This window comes from Sus scrofa, chromosome 10 (assembly GCF_054392235.1).
Source record: "Sus scrofa isolate SSC_HxYL_T2T_F1_AM1 chromosome 10, Sscrofa_HxYL_maternal_Yorkshire_Landrace_v2.0, whole genome shotgun sequence".
Taxonomy (NCBI): domain Eukaryota; kingdom Metazoa; phylum Chordata; class Mammalia; order Artiodactyla; family Suidae; genus Sus; species Sus scrofa.
This window is the reverse complement of record NC_139392.1, coordinates 73149988-73169689: the sequence shown is the minus strand read 5'-3', so window position 1 is coordinate 73169689 and position 19702 is coordinate 73149988. Positions and strand designations below refer to the sequence as shown.

At 45.8% G+C, this 19702-nt stretch overlaps 1 protein-coding gene across 3 annotated transcripts in view; it reads right to left on the bottom strand.

Moving 5' to 3' along the window:
* FAM171A1 (family with sequence similarity 171 member A1) overlaps nucleotides 1-19702 on the bottom strand; it is a 151390-nt gene that overhangs the window by 118095 nt on the left and 13593 nt on the right. The window contains exons 2-3 of one of the 3 annotated variants that reach the window (XM_021064835.2): nucleotides 8304-8377; nucleotides 3357-3472 (exon numbers count right to left, since the gene is read on the bottom strand). The exons of 1 other annotated variant lie outside the window; for it this stretch is intronic. The gene's annotated coding sequence lies outside the window, so the exon portion shown is untranslated. The remainder of the gene's footprint in view (nucleotides 1-3356; nucleotides 3473-8303; nucleotides 8378-19702) is intronic. One more of the 3 variants, XM_084980241.1, reaches the window with a different exon arrangement.

Sequence of the window (19702 nt, the reverse complement as noted above, 5' to 3'; positions counted from 1 at the left end):
GCACAGTGGGTTAAGGATCTGGTGTTGTCACCACAGTGGCTCAGGTTGCTACAGTGGCAAAAGTTCGATCCCTAGCTTCAGAACATTCATAAGCAACAGGCATGGCCAAAAAAAAAAAAAAAAAAAAAAAAAACAAAAGAAGGAAGACCAAACAGGGCAGTTTTATCAGGAACATCCATGTGCCCTCCACATGCAGGAGGGGAAGCCTTTGACCTGATACCCTGGTCTCTAACGTGGGGACCATGCAGTTTGCAAGAGTGCAAAGCCATTACGCAGACACATTTTCTGTGGACTGAAAAATGAAACCCAAAACTGTGCACACGTGTTTCTTTGATGTCTAGGTGTGGCTTTTCTACTCCGCTCTAAAATTTGTGAAACAAGGGTGTGTTTCAGAATCAGCATGGGTCAACAACGTGGCAGTGTCTGACCAGCACTTGAGGAAATACTGCCCGTGCCCTCCCATTATTTTCAGTTCTCTGAAACGTGGTTTCAGTTAATGAAATGCCAATTAAAGGTTAAGTGTTAGTGCACTCAAAGGGCCAACATATTTTTCTCGACTCAACAATGCAAGTCATTTTGATGAGAAACAGGCTTTCAAATTCAAGGATCTGGGCATCACCATGCAGGGCTGAATTTTTTAAACTAGGTGGAGCCCGGGAACCACATTTACTTGCTCAGCCCTGTAATTGATGCTTTTGGGCTATGATTGGGGTCCTCTCTGAAAAGACCATGCCATTTCCTCCAGGGACACGTTCCTACTGGCTGCTCTCAAGGTCTATGCCTGATGCCATGGGCAAGAAGGGACATTACTGCTGCAAAGAAAGCCTCCCCTTGGTTCTCCTTTAAGAAGATACAGTTTTTTACTCCCTCGGCAGGTTACCAGGAGAGATGAAATTCTGGGGTTCCCAAGTCTGTGTGGAGCAATGTCGGGGGGGAGCTCCAGATGGGTGGCCAATGCCCTCCGAATAGAGCTGAGTGTGAGTGCGAGGTCCACAGCCGGGTTTCAAAGCATTAAGCTTGGAGACCAGCTGCCATTGCTGGGCTTGACGAGAATTCTTACAGCTTTTGTTCTTCTGGAGTCACATATCAGTGGTGGGCTATGGACTGAATGGTGTTTTCCCCATCTCATATTCCCATGTGGAAGCCTTAACCCTCAGTGTAATTTTATTTGGAGACAGAGCTTTTAAGAGGTGATTAAATGCGCTCTTAAGGGTGGGGTTCTAATCCAACAGCATTGGTGGCTTTAGGAAAAGGAAGAGACACAGACCTCTCTCTGTAGGCCCACCCTCTCTCTGGTGTCCACCACACGAGGACACAGTGAGAAGACGGCTGTCTACCAGCCCCTTGATCTTGGAGGTTCAGCCTCTAGAAACAGGAGAAATAAATTTCTGTGGTTTAAGCCACTCAGTACATGGCATTTGGTTATGGCCACCCAAGCAGGCTAGTTCAGTGTATTGGCGGAATATCAATTATCTGGATGAGCTGAAGCCACATCCAGAGAGTAGAGCCTTCAGGGTCCAGAAGACCCTCCCAGAGGCTACCCCATGCACATGGAAACAGCTACATTTCTGATCAGGTTTGCTCCAGGTAAACCTAACCTCTGGGAAAGGTTAAAAGCCCTACCTTGGAGGAAAGGTACTCATTGGCGGCCAAGTACAAAGAGTGTTGGGGGCTGGAGCGGTGCTCAAGTCCCAGCTCTGTCCCGGTGAGTCACGGGAGCCTCAGTAAGTGACTTCACCTCTGCAAGTCCCCCTTTCCTCACGTGTAAAACTGGGACAACACAATAGCTCCAGGTAAGGATGCTTTTGGCTACAAATAACAGAAACTCTGGCTGGCAGAGCTTAAAGGAAGATGGGTGTCTATTTCTCAAAGAAGCAGAATTCTGGAGACAGTGCTTGCTGAACAGGCTCAGCAGCATCATCAGGAACTCGTTTTTCCCCCCCCCAGGAGTTCGTTTAACCATCCTCAGCAGGCTGGCTTTTCATTGCTTCTGAGTCAAAAGTCTCAGAGCTCGACCAAGGTCATCACAACGGTGTCCAAACAGGATGGGAGGGAAGAGTGGGCATGGCTCCCTCTCCTCATGTGCCAGGAAGCCCCCAGAGACTGGGATGGGCTGTAACACCCCAGAACTGGGTCCTGGGCCAGGGTGACCCAAACTGACCTGACCCGGGACGAAATCAGCTGTGCCAGCAAAGAAAAGGGACAGGGCAGACTTTTATTGGTGTTTCAAGTGAAAGTTATATGTAATATACTTAACATAATAAATATGGGCTATTAACTCAATTTTCATCTTTTACTAAAATCCAAAGTTATCTGATAAACCCCATCTCCTTCAGAGAGACGACAATGCAGTCTTGTTTCAAATTGAAGTATAGTTGATGACAATATGATAGTTTCTGGTGTACAGCGAAGTGACTCAGTTATACATTCTTTTCCATTATAGGTTATTACAAGATGCCGAATATAGTTCCCTGCACCATACTGGAGTTTTTGTTGGTCATCTATTTTATACATAGTAGCGTGTGTCTGTTAATCCCAAACTCCTAATTTATCCCTCCTACCTGCCCCCACACCATGATTTCCCTTTGGTGATGATAAGTTTGTTTTACATGTCTGTGCGTCTGTTTTGGTTTATAAATAAGTCCATTTGTGCCATATTTTTTAGAATCCACATAGAAGTGAAATCGTATGATATCTGTCTTTCTCAATTTTACTTACTTCACTTAGTATGATAATCTCTAGGTTCATCCATGTTGCTGCAAATGGCTTTTTTCATTCTTTTTAATGGCTGAGTAATATTCCATATACTTTATTGATGTATAAATAAAGTCTTCTTTATTGATGTAATCTTTATACAAAAAAATAATTCAGGCCTGTGCTGTAAGAAGTCATAGTAAGAATAACTAGAGGATGAACTTCTAAGGAAGAAATGAAAACAGATGATATTTTATCTATAGCTTCACCCCAGAACCTTAAGCTTTTCTGGCTTTCCTGAACTATAGTTCACAGTAGCTTTGAACATTTTTTTGGTGGCTTCAACTGAACAGAGTATCCAAAGAGTCCCTTTAGTTTAAATATACCAAAGGCCTTTGGAAATCAGGGGAAAAAAACCCACAGCACTTTAATTAGCAGTAGGGGAAAAAACCCTCTTTCAAGATGGTTATGGCTCACTTGTCATGGTTTTAAATAAATTTCTACTTAAAAAACAAAACACTCTTCTTAGCGAGCATACCACATCAACAGTCCAATTAAACATCTTCACTGAAATACCAACTTTGGAATTCATCCTGGGGTCCGATTCAGATGTGCATGATCCAATCACCACAGTATCAGAGCCACAAAAACTAAGTGCTCACCTGGAGCTCACATCGTCAAAGAATAAACTGAGTACAAGAGAACTCATAATAGCTCTCTATTTAAAGCTGGTACATCTCCAAACACAAGCAGAATCTCATCTTGTTCTAATTCAGACCTGGAACAGTGGAGGGAAAAAGTCATTATTTTGTATGCTCTTTCACAATAGGTATAAAAAAACACAATACTTATGATGTGCCTGTCAGACTAAACCCAATGCCAATTAATAAAAGAAAGTACAGTTAACACGGTCATTAAGTATGGTACTGTTTTTGCTTCTGTTGTCATAACTAATGATCTGTTCTGACAGTTTTTGCCTTCATGATCCTTGTTGATGCCCATAAATAAAAAAATCCACAGTAGAGACCTAATATTTGGTATGCTTTCTACCTGGAATCAAAATAAAGGAGACCAATGATATTTATGAAAAATACACTGACAGTATTAAGAAACTCAAATTTGAATATGGCCTCTATTTTCCCCCCATAAAACTTGTGTTTTTAGTATCATCTTCTAAAACCTCCTCACTTTCACCTCCAGCACCAAGAGTTACCTTCCTCCCTGGAATTATTTTATTTCTGTCTTTTTAGGGCCGCACCCGCAACAAATGGAGGTTCCCAGGCTAGGAGTCCAATCGGACTATAGCTGCTGGCCTACACCACAGCCACAGCAATGTGGGATCTGAGCCGCATCTGCGGCCTACACCACAGCTCATGGCAATGCGGGATCCTCCACCCACTGAGCAAGGCCAGGGATCGAACCCGCATCCTCATGGATGTCAGTCAGGTTCATCAACTGCTGAGCCACGATGGGAAACCTGGATTATTTTATTTTTTAATAAACTTTTAATTGGAGAACAGTTTTAGACATACAGAAAAAATGGCAAAGATAGTTCAGAGAGTTTCCATACACCTCTGGCCCAGTTCTTCCTATTACTAATATCTTATACTAAGATGGCATATTAGTTACAATTAATGAACTAATATTGATACTTTTTGGGGGGGGGGGGTGCAACCTCAGCATATAGAGTTTCTAGACCAGGGATTGAATCTGAGCTGCAGCTAGGACCTACACCACAGCTGTGGCAATGCAGGATCCTTAACCCACTGCATGGGGCCAGGGATCAAACCTACATCCGCAGCAGCAACCAGAGCCACCACAGAGACAATGCTGGATCCTTAATCCACTGCACCACAGTGGGAACTCCAATACCTTATTTATAAGGAAAGCCTATAGTTTATTTAGCTTTCTTTCTTTTTCTTTTTTTTTTTTTTTTTTTTGTCTTTTTGCCATTTCTTGGGCCGCTCCCGCAGCATATGGAGGTTCCCAGACTAGGGGTCGAATCGGAGCTGTAGCCACCGGCCTATGCCAGAGCCACAGCAACGTGGGATCCGAGCCGCGTCTGGGACCTACACCACAGCTCACGGCAAAGCCGGATTGTTAACCCACTGAGCAAGGGCAGGGATTGAACCCAAAACCTCATGGTTCCTAGTCGGATTCGTTAACCACTGCGCCACGATGGGAACTCCTATCTAGCTTTCTTTAGTTTTTTCCTGAGGTCCTTTTCCTGCCCCAGGATCCTATGTCACATTTAGTCATCATGCCTCCTTAAGCTCCTCTTGCTGTGATGTTTCTCAGACTTTCCTTGTTTTTAAAGACCTTGATATTTTTGAGGCGTATGAGTCAGGTATTTTGTAAAATGTCCATCAGTTTGGGTGTTTCTGGTCTTTTTCTCACGATTAGACTGAGATTATGGGTTTGGTGGGCAAGTGCCCTCTGGTCCCCTCATATCAAAGGTGTCCACTACCAGCGTGGCTGATTACTGTGCATGTTGGCCTTGATCACACCTGCCCGTCTGTCAAGTTTCTCCACCACGAAGTTAACAACCCCCCCAACCCCAACCCCCACCCCCTACACTGTCCTCTTTGAAAGGAAGGTCACTAAGCATAGCTCACACTTAAGAGCCTGAGAGTAATGTTCCTCCTCCTTCTTCTTCTTCTTCTTTCTTTTTTTTTTTTTTTTTTTTGGTCTTTTTGCCTTTTCTAGGGCTGCGCCTGTGGCATGTGGAGGTTCCCAGGCTACGGGTCTAATCACAGCTGCAGCTGCCAGCCTACACCAGAGCCACAGCAACGCGGGATCTGAGCCGCGTCTGCAACCTACGCCACAGCTCACAGCAACGTCGGATCCTTAACCCACTGAGCAAGGCCAGAGTTCGAACCTGCAACCTCATGGTTCCTAATCGGATTCGTTAACCCCTGAGCCACGACGGGAACTCCCAGTGTTCCTCCTTCTTGAGGGCAGCGTATGGACATCGGTTATTTGGAATTCTTCTGTAGAGGAGACTTGTCTCTCCTCCGTTCACTCACTCATTCATTCACTCACTCATTCATTCATATCAGTATGGCCTCCTGGCTCCTCAGACTTAATTTGCAGGAAGAAGCAGAAAGGGGTTTTGCTGTTGCTTGTGCATGTGCAAAGGCCAGGGAAGACAGAGGCTGCTGATGTAGACATAGGACCCTCCTCAGCCTCCTCACAGCCCCGAGGCTTCCCTCACACGCCAGGCTCACCGCCCACAACTGAACGTTCTGTTGTGATAATATCAGAGAGTCCTATGTGTTGCAGACCTCTGGGCTCAGTCTGAGCACCAAACTGCAAATGCTGAACCTACGAGGCTGCCCACACTAGGGCCTATCCCTGCCTTTGTCCTCAGCCCCATTATGAAAGCGACCAGGAAGTCACACACATGACACATAAACACTCTCGAGTCTGGATCCTGTCCGAGAGCAGCGAAGACCTGCAACCCATCCGACAGCCTCTTGCACAGACCTGTGCACACAGTGCTGTGTGCAACAATGAGTTTTCAGGCTGGCCAGGGACTTGAGAATGAACACTTCTGTAAGTCTCAATAGGGGGTGTATTTGGAGAGAGAGAACTGGCCTGAGGGGCCGGGGGCTGCCTGTAAAACATGGCAGGTGACATAATGCAGGCAGTACCTAGGTGAGCTCACAAAGTCACTCAGAGGAGATGACAGCTGAGATGGAGCCAACAAGAGGGAGCGATGCAGAAAGGGGGTGAAGGTTTACTCTATCAACATTTTCAATGTAAATAAAGACCCTCTAAAACAAAGTCTAAGTAAATGCTTTTAAATTTGCCATCTTACTTCTGCCAGTAGATCTCAAAACTTTCTGATGGCAGAGCACCTAGCAGTGAAGAGGAAATCTGATTTGATATCTAGGTTGATCAGACTTAATATAAGTTTCCAGTCTGGGGTAGGATAGAATTCACCTTATAAAAGATTCTAAAAGAGACAAGCAGGGTGGATAAGAAAGATTTACTGCAGGAGAAATCTGTTTAAAATTTTGTCTAATTTATGTAAGGGTTTATTTAATATTTTCCAGGACAAACTGGGGAAAGTCTCCAAATATTCCATTTTTGGTATCAAGACACCTCTGCTTAGCTCACAAAAAGCCCTATTTTAAAATTCTGGTTTATATTACCAACTCATGTAACAAATCCTATTTTCAGTTGACTGAAGGTTATACTTTAGAGGTCATTCCCTAAATCACTACAAAATCCAAACTAGCGAAAAATAAGGAGGTAAAATTTAAAAATGTTCTCAAGAGTGTCCTTTTTGTTTTCAATTGCTGGCAAGAGTCACTGTTCTATTTTTGACTGTTCTATTAATGAAGATTCATGATACGGGAGTTCCTGGTTGTGGTGCAGCAGAAACAAATCTACTAGTATCCATGAGGATGTGGGTTCGATACCTGGCCTCACTCAGGATCCGGTGTTGTTGCAAGCTGTGGCATAGGTCACAGATGCAGCTCAGATCTAGCGTTGCTGTGGCTGTGGTGTAGGCTGGTAGCTGTAGTTCCAATTCAACACCCAGCCTGGGAACCTCCATATGTCACAAGTGCAGCCCTAAAAAGAAAAAAAAAAAAAAAGATTCATAAGCTACATGATGTTACTTAAGAGTGAAATGTGAAATATTCTGCTCAGAGTTTAATAAAATATCTGCATTCAAAACAAGAGGAAGAAAGTTTAAAGGAAGGAAAAGTGAGAACAGTTCAGCACAGCAGAAAGACAGGCTGTTCTCAAGTTATGAGCAACTACGCAGTGCTGCAGATGACACCAGGGAGCACCTGGAACTTCTGAGGATGCCCACAAGCTCCTGTGCACATCACAGGGCTGCAGAGACTCTTCTATGAAGACGGAGATCAGGTACCACTGTCCCAAGGAGGGAGGGCCGCAGAAACGGCAATAATTACAACAATAATCAAACTGCCCCCAAAAAAGGGAGGTTCACAGAAGTAACAAAAATAACAACAAAAACAATAAAGAAGAAGAAGGAAGAGAAGGAGAAGGTCAGATTTTATCCCCATCTGACTTCAGAGTCTGCTACCATCAAAGTGCACTTCAGGAGTTCCCACTGTGGCTCAGTGGGTTAATGATCTGGCTTGTCTCTGTGTGTTGCCAGTTCGATCCCTGGCCCTGAGCAGTGGGTTAAGGATCTGGTGTTGCTTCAGCTATAACAGGGGTCTTGCAGCTTGGATTCCATCGGATTCATAGCCTGGGAATTTCCATATGCCTAGGGGGTGGACCAAAAAGAAAAAAAGAAAAAAAAAAAAGCTTTTCAGACTATTGACTCCAGCACCAGAACCATAGGGGTTCTTTACTGGATTGCAGGCCCACCCCTGAGAGATCCTGGTCCCCCAGCTCTGCGGCAGGGCCCAGGAATCTGCCTATTTCCCTAGCATCCCTAGGATTCAGAGGCAGGAGGTCCCCAGTGACACCTGGAGACACGCTGACTTGAGGCTCCACCCAGGGAGTCACCCCTCTGGGCTTTTAGCAAGAGGACAGATTGGTCAACCTGATTATGTGGCACCACGTTAGCAAGTGCCACTGTGACAGGCTTCTCTCTGGCAGCACTTAGATTTAATTACATTCACCTCCACATCCAGGTTTTAACTCTCCCAGGTTCACTCGACTCGGATCACAGGAACCAGCCACACAGCACGAAGGACTAAAGACAAATGGGAAACAAGCATGAATTCAGCTCCCATAATATTTTAGCTCCAACCCGAGGCCCTCCATCATGCTAATTCTGACCCTCTCCAGCCCCGTGATTTTGGAAATGCAGCTCTGAGTCAGTTTCTGATCACTGGGCCACTCACTACTGAAGGAGCTTGGAAGCAGCGCCTGTGAATCTTGGCTCAGAGTGAAACCTGCCCTGAGCTCCCTCCACAAGCAAAGGTCCTGCCACAGGAACATAAAGAATCCTCCACAACAAGCATGATGCCGAAACTCAGCAGGTCTCAACACTGGCTGAATCAGAGGGAGCGAGTTGGAAAGCAACCTCGCCAGGCCTCTGACTCTGAATCTCCAGCTGTACCCTGAGCATCGGGCCCGTTGCTTTAAAAATGGGAGTTGCTGTTGTGGCTCAGCAGGTTAAGAAGCCGACACAGTATCTGTGAGTATCTTGACATAGTATCAATCCCTGTCCCCCCTCAGTGGGTTAAGGATCTGGCGTTGCTGCAAGCTGTGGTGTAGGTGGCAGAAGAAGCCTGGATCTGGCATTGCTGTGGCTGTGGCACAGGCTGGCTGCTTCTACCCCTAGCCCGGAAACTTGCATATGCCGCAGGTGCAGCCATAAAAAAATTTTAAATTCAATAAATAAATTAAAATAAAAATAAAAAGCTCCCAGGTAATTACACTGTCCACCCAGGGGCAACACCCACTGAAAATGCTTTTTTGCTCCTTTCAAAGGCCACGAGCGCCCTGCAGGTGGCCAGGGTGTTCCGCACTCTGCCGTACACTTGGAATCGTAAATGCATCACTGCTGAACAAACTGAATGTACTTACACCCCGGACGACGTCTACTGCTGGGACAGCTAAGCAACCACAGGGCTGGAAAGACTGGGTTGCCATCTGCCATGTCATCTTTCCAACTGACCATCCAACATTGTAAACAGCTCCTTTCACCCTCCCCCTCCCACCCCCCGGGCTGAAGGAGGGCCAAGGAAAGAGTGGCACCTTCTCCCTCTTCCTCCAGCTTCGGGCTGACATGTGTTCTAAAGCTTCTTAAAGTTGGCAAAGGCAACTTTCGCCGAATCCTGGGACGTCCCTCTGAAATGTCACCGTGACTGAAAATAAGAGCCCAAAACAGCTAATCGCAGACACTAGCTGCCTTCTGCCAGTAGTAAATGTGGCCAGATTTAGAAAAAAAAAAAAAAAAAAAAAAGCATAAAAGCATAATGCCTGGTTAGTTATGAATTTCAGAGGAATGACAATTTTTCAGTGTAATGATATCCTGTGCAGTATTTGGGCAGACTGATACTAAAAATGTATTCATTTGCTAAAAAGCCACTTAATTGATGAGTGTCCTGTATTTTATCTGGCAACGCTACCACTAAGTCTATTTGTTGCCTTGTGTTGCTTTGTTTCAGGGGAGATGGTGGTATTATTACAAGATAAAAACATCTGAAAACCTTCTGTTTGCCTCCTCCAGCAAAATACTTTGGTATTCATGGCAGAGCAACTACCTAGAATGGGATATAAGCAGAATATCCCTCTTTCCTTTTCAAAGAATTGAGTTCTTCATCTCTGAACAAAGGACACAGCAGAAGGGAAACTTTTGTTGCTAGCCGCAGCTGAGCAAATGCATCAAACAAAGGAAGCATTCAGCTCACACTCTGTGTTACACACACACACACAAACTCCAACAATCTATATGTAGAGAGCAGACCCGCGATGCACTTTTATCTGGCTAATCTTATAATTTTGAAGTTCTGTTTCCTGTTTTTGCTTCTACGGGAGGTGGAGGAAAGACACCCAGCGGAAAAGGGAAAGAGGAGAAGGTGGGAAATCGGCATAATGGGATTTGCTCTCTTGACAAACACTGAGGACCAGATGTGCGAGAGGCAGCCGTGGCCCCCAGAAGTGACAGATGGATGGCGGATGCGCACACACGACCCTTACTACGGGGTGGTAGGTGTTAGGACAGAGTTTTCTGCTGAACCCTCGGTACCTGGAATGGTGCCTTGGAACACGGAAGCAGCATCAACCACTCATATTCACACTCAGTACGTGTTGAATAAATAGCAAAGGTATATGCAGAGACCTGGAAGGGGAAAGGATGGACCAGAGATGGCTGCCCAATGGGATGATGCCTGATGCTCTAGGAAGAGTGAAAATGAGTTCGTGGGGCAAGAACATTCTGGACAGGACAAGTGGCTGGTACAATGGCTCAGCAAAGCCAGGGACCTGGGCTCCTGTGAGTGAAGATGACCCTGCCACCAACCAGCTCAAGGGCACGTGGGTGATCATGAGAGAGGCTTGCAGCGGATGGAGGTGGGGGGGGTCCATGCAGTCCAGCAAGGCTGGAGGTGGAAGCCTCAGTGGAGAGAGGATGCTCTGGGGGTCCACAGAGGGAGCCGCGGTCACATCTTCCTCTCAAGGAGAAGCGAGGGAAGGAGGGAACAGAGGAGACTAAGAGAGGGCAGCCCCAGCCTGAGCGGAGCCAGGAGAGGCAACCGCCACGGGAGCCTGGCCAGCATGTCACCAAGATAGAGGAGCCGGTGTCAAGACAGAGAGAAAGCGGGATTAAGGGGTGACTCGGGTGTGACCAGTGGAGAGACTGAGGGCAGACAGAGCACCTGTGGCATCGGAACAAGAGAAATGCACTTTGAGGGGGCAAAGGGGCCCATGGTCCATTTCCCAGATGCATCTTCAGGGTGAGGGAGGCCTCAATGTGTTGAGATGCAGACACGGAGCCTCAGGCGGGATGACACCAATCACACAGCACACAGTGCAAAGTGGGGATGCTGTACATTGGAACCTGGGGTGGGGGTAAGGGAGCTTTTCTTAAATCCCCAACCCTCGTGTCCCCCCTACACACATCATGAGCCCCAAACACCCTACAGTTCGAACCAGCCGTGGCCCAGCTGGTCTAAAGCCCATTCCTGAGTGTCCTGGCTCTAATCCAGGCAAGTGGCACCTCTTTCCACGGTGAGGAGATGCACATTTCATGATATATAGGATTAAAGGGACGCACTTGGTCTCAGTCATTTAAAAACACAAAGCAGGAGGTCCCGTCATGGCACAGCAGAAATGAATCTGACTAGGGACAATGAGGTTGCGGGTTCGACCCCTGGCCTCGCACAGTGGGTTAAGGATCTGGCTTGCTGTGAGCTGTAGTGTAGGTTGCAGATGTAGCTCAGATCCTGTGTTGCTGTGGCTGTGGTGTAGGGCAGCAGCTGTATCTCTGATTCATCTCCTATCCTGGGAGCCTCCATATGCTGCGGGTACAGCCCTAAAAAACAATATAATAATAATAATAATAATAATAATAAACACAGCAACAATTAAAACCCCATGAGTCGCAAAGACAATGGCTCATGTAACCAAGCAGGACCCTGGGAAGCCGTCTATGACTGGACCCACATCACGTCCTCCACTTGCCTTTTATCTACAGAAAAACTTCAGTCAAATAGTCAATTTAATCAGAGAAGGGAGAAAATACAGAGAAAAAGGAAAACACGGTCAACAAGACATAATGATGGTAGTTGAGCCATTCGACAAAGTCAACGACCCTCAGTTAGTTTTTCAAAGACTATAGATAAGATTCTGAGCCACATCCTTGGACCTGCTTTGCAGGTGCTGAGGCCCTCACCACATGGAAGAAATCAACTGTATGCTGCCCACTAGCACATAGAGCCCAGACAGGTTGGAACCAGAAGGTTGATGATGCTGACTCCCAACAACCTCACCACCCACCCACCTGGAAAATCTCTGCAAGCCGCCCATGCCCTGCTCCTTGACACTGTAAGACCCATCACGACTCCTTACAAGGGGGCACAGTCCTTGAGGCACTAGCCTGTTGGTCCCCTCTTTGCCTGGCAATGAAAGCTACTTGTTCTGATTCCTCCAGCTCTGTTTCCATGTTTCTATTTGGCATCAGAATAGAGAGGCAGGCGATATTTCAACAACACTGACACAGACCATCGTCCTGCTGGCTCCTCTAAGGTCTCTGGGACTCTTCAGGCAGCCAAGAATCTCCATGGAGATAAAAGGTCACCCAGGAATTCAGCTGCCTCAGCAGTGCCTGAACCAACTTCCAGGCAGGGACAACCAAGCTGGGGCAGCTGGCAGGGTCTGCGGCTGTGTTATCTGGGTGTGGTGCAAAACCCAAGCCTTTCGGATAAAGCAACTCAAAGATCTAGTCATTGGTTACTCCTTTTTAAAAAATTACAAAAAAGAAAGAGATTCTATATCTCTGAGTAACAACAGCCAAGTGCTATTTTTTTTAATGAACCCCCAAAGAGCCAGCAATAAGTGGTTTATTCAAGACGCCACTTGCACAGTCCTGAAAACCACACTAACATAAAACCCGATAAACATGCAAGCTTCACAGTTTCAAGAGTCACACTCCAATGAAAAAGAAACAGGATAAAAAGGCAGTTCGAGATCAAGTGCAAACGGGAACCACGCCAATATTGGTCCTTCCGTTGCCCCCTGAAATTGTTCTCATCAGGTGGGAAACATACAGGGTCTGACTAGGGATGGTCTAAAGGCAGATTAAAAGTGACTGAACACAAAGTCCCCCATCAGGATCACCAGGAGCTATGGAGAGTTTTCATTATGCATATAAAAAGTACATAATACATATTCTAATTGTATGGGTGTGTAAGTGAGCGAATATGTAAAATAGAAAAAGACACACGGTCCCTGCCAAGACATTTGTGTCCGTGCCAACACCTGACTGTGCTGCATCGACCTACCCTGAAGCTGGGCTCGGGACAGGTGAGAATGAAGCCTTCTTAAACCGAGATGTTAAAAATCTAAGGAAAAACTCTTAGCTTGTCTTCCTGCTGGCAGGTGCGGTGGCCACATAACAGGACATATGGACTGCTTCCTGGCTCTGTCTCCATCTGTCTCTCAACATTAGGGTCCAACGTGCAGAAGACAGCCTCATTATTTCCAGTGGGGTCCCCGATCAGCCACGGGGTACAAGCAGCATCTTGGGAGCCACAGCAGACCCATCAAACCAGAATCTGCCTTTACCTAGACTCATCAGGGATGCACACCCTTGCTGAAGTTTGGGGAGCAGTAGGAAGCAGAGCAAAAGTAGGCTGGCTTTCCCTCTAGTCACCCCGCTCCCAAAGGGAGGATGGAGACCAGGCATGTTGCCTCAGGAAGTTATCAAGTGCTACTCTTCATTTTATAACATTTTTTCAGTTTTATTTACCTTCTCTCTAAAGTAACAAGAGTTTCCTGTTTCTTTATACATGGTCTTAATTTTCAAAGTATTTGGCTTTATGCTACCATCTAAGGGGACGTCTGCTTCACATCATGTACATCAACAGGGTGGGGCAAAGTGGAAAATGTTCTTCAAGTTCAATTTTAGATAAGCTTATATGATTTTGTTTCCTTTTTCTTTTTTTGGTGACAATGGTTAATTGACTCAGAAACAAACTGGTGTTTTCACAGCAAGGCTGTTAGTCACTGAGAGCATTCCCTAGAGAAATGACATGTAATTAGACTACACAGACGAGGCCAGGGCTGGTGTCATCCAAAGCATGCAACAAGGAGTTCCCATTGTGGCTCAGTGGTAACAAACTCGACTAGGATCCATGAGGATCCGGGTTCAATCCGTGGCCCTGCTCAGCGGGTTAAGGATCTGGCGTTGCTGTGAGCTGTGGTGTAGGTCAAAGAGGCGGCTTGGATCCTTCGTTGGTATGGCTGCAACTCTGATTTGACACCCGGACTGGGAACTTCCACATGCCGCAGATGTGGCTCTAAAAAAGCAAAAAAAAAAAAAAAAAAAAAAAAAAAAAAAGGCACAGAACAAGGTGAGGTGCAGGTCCACGCTGTGGCCGGCTATTCCACAAGGACCTGAGTGTGTGTGTGTGTCTCCATCTGGATCAACAGTCTGCAAAACTGAAGAGCTCAGTGCAGCTGCTATACTGTAAACTCTGGCAGAATTCAGGTCAGCAGTCTATTTTATACTGCCTGATGAAGAGTAGGAGGGGATTAACAAACACCCATGAACGAGTGAACAAACAGCACTTAAATCTAAATTTTCCCTACGACAGAATTTTCCCTTCTGCCCCAATCCTTTCAATTCTTCCGAGGTGAGAGAATAAAAGGGACCTCCATGGAGTTCCCACTGTGGCTCAGCAGGTTATGAACCTGACTAGTATCCATGAGGATGTGGGTTTGATTCCTGGCCTCACTCAGTAGGTTGCAGATCTGGCATTGCTGTAGGTCACAGACTCGGCTCAGATCCTGCATTGCTGTGGTGTAGGCTGGCAGCTACAGCTCCAATTCGACCCCTAGCCTGGGAACGTCCATATGCCATAGGTGTGGCCCTAAAATGCCAAGAAGCCCAAAAAAAGAAGAAGAAGGGACCTCCAGTTTCTTCCTCATTGCCAAGCAGCTGCTCCCCACACTGAGATGCCTGGGGGCGGGGGTGGGGTGGGGGTTTCCCTCTGGGAACTAAATTGCTCCCACCCCATCACTGTAATAGTTGCATCACTCACCTCGAACACTTCAGGATTTGGAAGGATAAAAACAGCACATTCAATAACCCTTATATAAGTTAAGTCTGGGCATAAGTGGTTATGAAGAGTTTTCGAAGTCTTGTTCTTCTGCCACTGAAACTGACTTTAAGGAGGCTGAACTTTCTGTACCCTTCCAGTTGCAGTGATGTGGACACGTTCTCTCTCTCTCTCTCTTTTTTTTTTCCTGAGCTCTTTTTAAAAAAGCTTTATTGAAGTACAACTGCTTTACAAGGTTGTGACCATTTCTGCTGTACAACAAAAGGACTGAGTCATACATATACACATATCTGTTCTTTTTCAGATTCTTTTCCCACATAGCTTAACACAGAATACTGGGTAGAGTTCTCTGTGGACACTTTCTCTTAACTCCACTGAAAAAACACGCACAAGAGTGGGGAAAGAAAGGAGGGGAGCTCAGGAACAAAGATGAAAACTGTATTCTACGTACATTCCGAGAGGTTAGCAAGAGGAGGCTCGGGTTATGGCACGTTGTGCTGGAAAAGCCAGAGCCTTTGATGTTGGACTATCTGGCTGAAGATAAACCAACCAAGCGGAGTAAATGGGAAAAGAGGATTTATAATAACTTGGAAGAGGAAGATAGATCAGACACGGCAACGGGTTTACCACTTGGAATAACACCACTATTCATTATGTCCCCGTGACGCAAGACATGAGTTTATCAGCAATCTCAGCAACACCACTGATAACTTTTTCAAAAAGGAAAAAACAAAAAAACAAAAAACCCAACCCAGCTCTTTTTCAAATGCTTTACAAATGAACTCAGAAGGCGCGGCAGTGGGTGATGTCATTATTCTCATGTTCGCCCCAAAGCTCCAATTCATAGCTGTGGGGGGTGGTCCAGGGAGTGCCTGTCCCCCTCCTGCACATGGGTATTTCTTATGCTTCAAACCCCAGCTCCAAAGCTACTTCCCTGCCCAGTCCGTCATTCCCTCCTCGGCACCCCTACATGCTTTGCTTTTTGTTTCCCTCCACAGGAGCTCAAGTTCCTGAAAAGGGGGGGGGCTGAGTCTTAGTTATCTCTGAAAATCATCTCTGCAACAGTGAGTGTGACTCCCTAGAGCAACTGAGAGACATGCTAAGAGGAGAGCAGAGGGGGGAAGCGTGGGACGACCACCTCCACGATGTACCAGCACTGATGGCAAGCCATGCTTTTTGCATGCATAAAAAGGAATAATCTCTTTCCCAAATACCTCTCAGGATTATGGGGAACAAAAAAGATATCTGATCTGAAAGCACTTGAAAATCTAATGGATCCTAGAAATTTCAGATAATAACATCAATGTTTTGGTGGCAAAAGGTAAAGAAAAGCAGACTCTGGATCGATGAATGAATGAACAGATGGGTGGGTATAAAGATAGGTAGGTAGATGGATGGATGGATAGGTACATGAATGGGTGGATGGTGGATGGATGGATGAATGGATGGATGGATGGACGGATGATTGACGGATGGATGGATAGATGGATGAATAGGTGCATGAGTGGATGGATGGGTGGATGGATGGATAGATAAAAGAGTGGACGGATGGACAGATGCATGGACAGATGCATGGATAGATGAATGGATAGATGTGTGGGCAGATAGGGGGTGAGGGGTGGATAAAGAGTAGCTAATCAGCCATGAAGCAGCTAAGAGGAAGATAAGGTTAGGAAGCATCTAATTTCAAGTCTTTCTAGACCATTCTCTCAGGTATACCTCTCCCTAAGGATTCTGAATTTAGAAATGAGGAGTTCCCATCGTGGCTCAGTGGTTAACGAATCCAACTAGGAACCACGAGGTTGCGGGTTCAATCCCTGGCCTTGCTCAGTGGGTTAAGGATCTAGTGTTGCTGTGAGCTGTGGTGTAGGTCGCAGACTCAGCTTGGATCCTGCGTTGCTGTGGCTGTGGTGTAGGCCGGCGGCTACAGCTCCGATTACACCCCTAACCTGGGAACCTCCGTATGTCCCGGGAGCAGCCCTAGGAAAGGCAAAAAGACAAAAAAAAAAAAAGAGAGAGAGAGAGAAGATAGGAGCAGGGACTAGCCCCACTAGTTAACAAAATGTTATCTAACGAGTACACATAAACAGCAGCCCTGGTCTGAAAACTGGTAACTCCTTTCTTGCCTTGGCATTTCTGTAGTATTTTAATACGTATTGCTTTAGAATGCATGTTTCCTATTTAATGTGACATTTAACAGATTTCCATCTAGACACCCAAAGAATCATCATTACAGGCAATGATTTTATTTTTAAATTTAAAAAGGCAAATAAGGTTCAAGACAGTTTTAAAAAAAAAAAAAAACTATTCCAAATAGGAAGGGAGTAAGTTCATCCTAGGAGGCTTTTTTATGATGCATTTTTTTAACTGCAACTAAAAACCTAAGCTGCAGCAAAAGAATCAGTTCTAAAGAAAACACAAAATGTGCATTAAAAGCCACTTGAGGAGTTCTTCTGTGGCGCAGCAGGTTAAGGATCTGGCATTGCCATTGCAGCAGCTTGGACCACTGTTGTGGCTCATGTTTGAACCCTGGCCTGGGAACTTCTGCATGCCTCAGGTGCAGCCATAAAAAAAGGCATTTTAACAGTTTGTCTTTCAAGAGGAGAGAGAGATAAAGGGGTCATTTTCTGAGTTTAATTTCACCAGACAGCCTTGAAGTTTACAGGAATGGAAAAAAAATGTATCCATAAACTGTGCAGGCAGGTATCTGGTGAGGGAGGTGGGGTAGGAAGAGAGACCTGGTTTTGCTGCTGCCTCGGTCCAGGAGCACTGCAGGGGCTCTGTGAGCAAAGCCATGTTTTATTTTTTATTTTTATTTGTTGTCTTTTAGGGCTGCACCTGCGGCATATGGAGGTTCCCAGGCTCCAGGTCCAACTGGAACTTTGGCCGGTAGCCTGTGCCACAGCCACAGAAACTTGGGATCCGAGCCGCATCTGCGACCTCCACCTCAGCTCATGGCAACGCCGGATCCTTAACCCACTGAGTGAGGCCAGGGATCGAACCCTCATCCTCATGGATCTTAGTCGGGTTCGCTAACTGCTGAGCCACGACGGGAACTCCCTATTTTTTATTTTTTATATTTTTTGTCTTCTGAGGCCCACACCCGCAGCATATGGAGGTTCCCAGGCTAGGAGTCAAACAAGTGAAAAACCTTGTTCTAAAGGAGGCATCTGAAAACCAACCACCTCCTGTTGCTGCTTTGATGGGAATATTTTAAATAATCAAAGGACATGAAGCACAAGTAACTTCTTTCATGCCCTTCTCAAGAAGCACTGCCCTTTATATTACAGTATTTGGAATCATAAACTTACATGCATCTAATGCTATTCTGTTTTCCTAACTTGGAATAACCACAGGTTTTCTTTTTTATTATTATTATAGTTGATTTACAATGTTCTATCAATTTATGCTGTACAGCAGGGTGACCCAGTCATACATAGCTATACATTCCTTTTCTCATACTATCTTCCATTTCATTTCTTTCTTTTTGTTTGTTTGTTTTGTCTTTTTAGGGCTGCATCCAAGGCATACGGAGGTTCCCAGGCTAGGGGTCGAATTGGAGCTACTGCTGCCGGCCTACGCCACAGCCACAGCAATGTGGGATCTGAGCTGCATCTTCTACCTACACCACAGCTCACGGCAACACCAGATCCTTAACCCACTGAGCGAGGCCAGGGATCGAACCCATAACCTCATGGTTAATAGTTGGATTCATTTCTGCTGCACCACAATGGGAATTCCCCGGATTTTCTTAATAGTAAAAAATACTGACACAGGAGTTCGATCCCTGGCCTGGAAACTTCCATGTGCCACAGGTATGGCCAAAGGAAAAAAAAATCAACGTAATAATAGGGGGACCAACAGTTCCTAGAGGATACTTTTCTACCACATTAAACAGCAAACAACTGCAGGGCTCTGAGGGTCCACATTCAGGAGTCAGGCTGACCGATCCTATCTCATGCACACCAGAGCAAGAAAATGTTCTAAGTTCGGAATATATCCTCTCCTTTGATAAAAATCTCTATTTTCATATAAACAACAGCAAGGCTCTTCATGCCACTAAAGCTGCTTGTCTGGGTAAAAGTCCAAATAAGCCAGACAGTGGACTTGGGGAAAGGATGTCCACTAAGAGGTCAACCGTACATGCAGCAGGGAAACTGCACCCAGGTGTCACTGTTCTTTGCATGCACACAGCTTCTAAAAAAACAGGCAGGAGGTCCCTACCCTCTCCCGCCTGTGGGTCAATGATCTGGCTTGTCTCTGAGGAGGTGCCAATTCAACTCCCAGCCCAGCACAGGGGTTAAGGATCCTGCATTGCCAGAGCTGTGGTACAGGTCACAGCTCCGGCTCAAATGGGATCCCTGGCCCTGGGAACATCCACATGCTGTGGGGGTGGTTGAAAAAGAAAAAAAAAAAAATTAGGAGGCAGCTCAGAAATAGAATAAAAGTTAGGAAAAGGCCGCATAATGGAAGAAATAGGACTGTGAAAAGAGATTGACTCAAACACCCGCTTCGTCCCCATCCCTGACCTGGATCTCTGGAACAGCTTGGTTCGTGAAATATGCATGTGGACCTACTCATGCGTCTGAAATGCCAAATGTCTGTTTCTATAGCTTAATGGCACAAGCAGAGGAGATAAGGGAACAGTTCTATCCAGTCTCAATTTCCAAATGATAGACCAGCCTTCAGGGGAGTGTTTTAAACCTCAAGGAATTTCACTTTTTATCCTAATTCATCTCTTGGGATGCTCAGCTCTGAGTCAAAATGTCCGACTTTGGTGAATAGACATG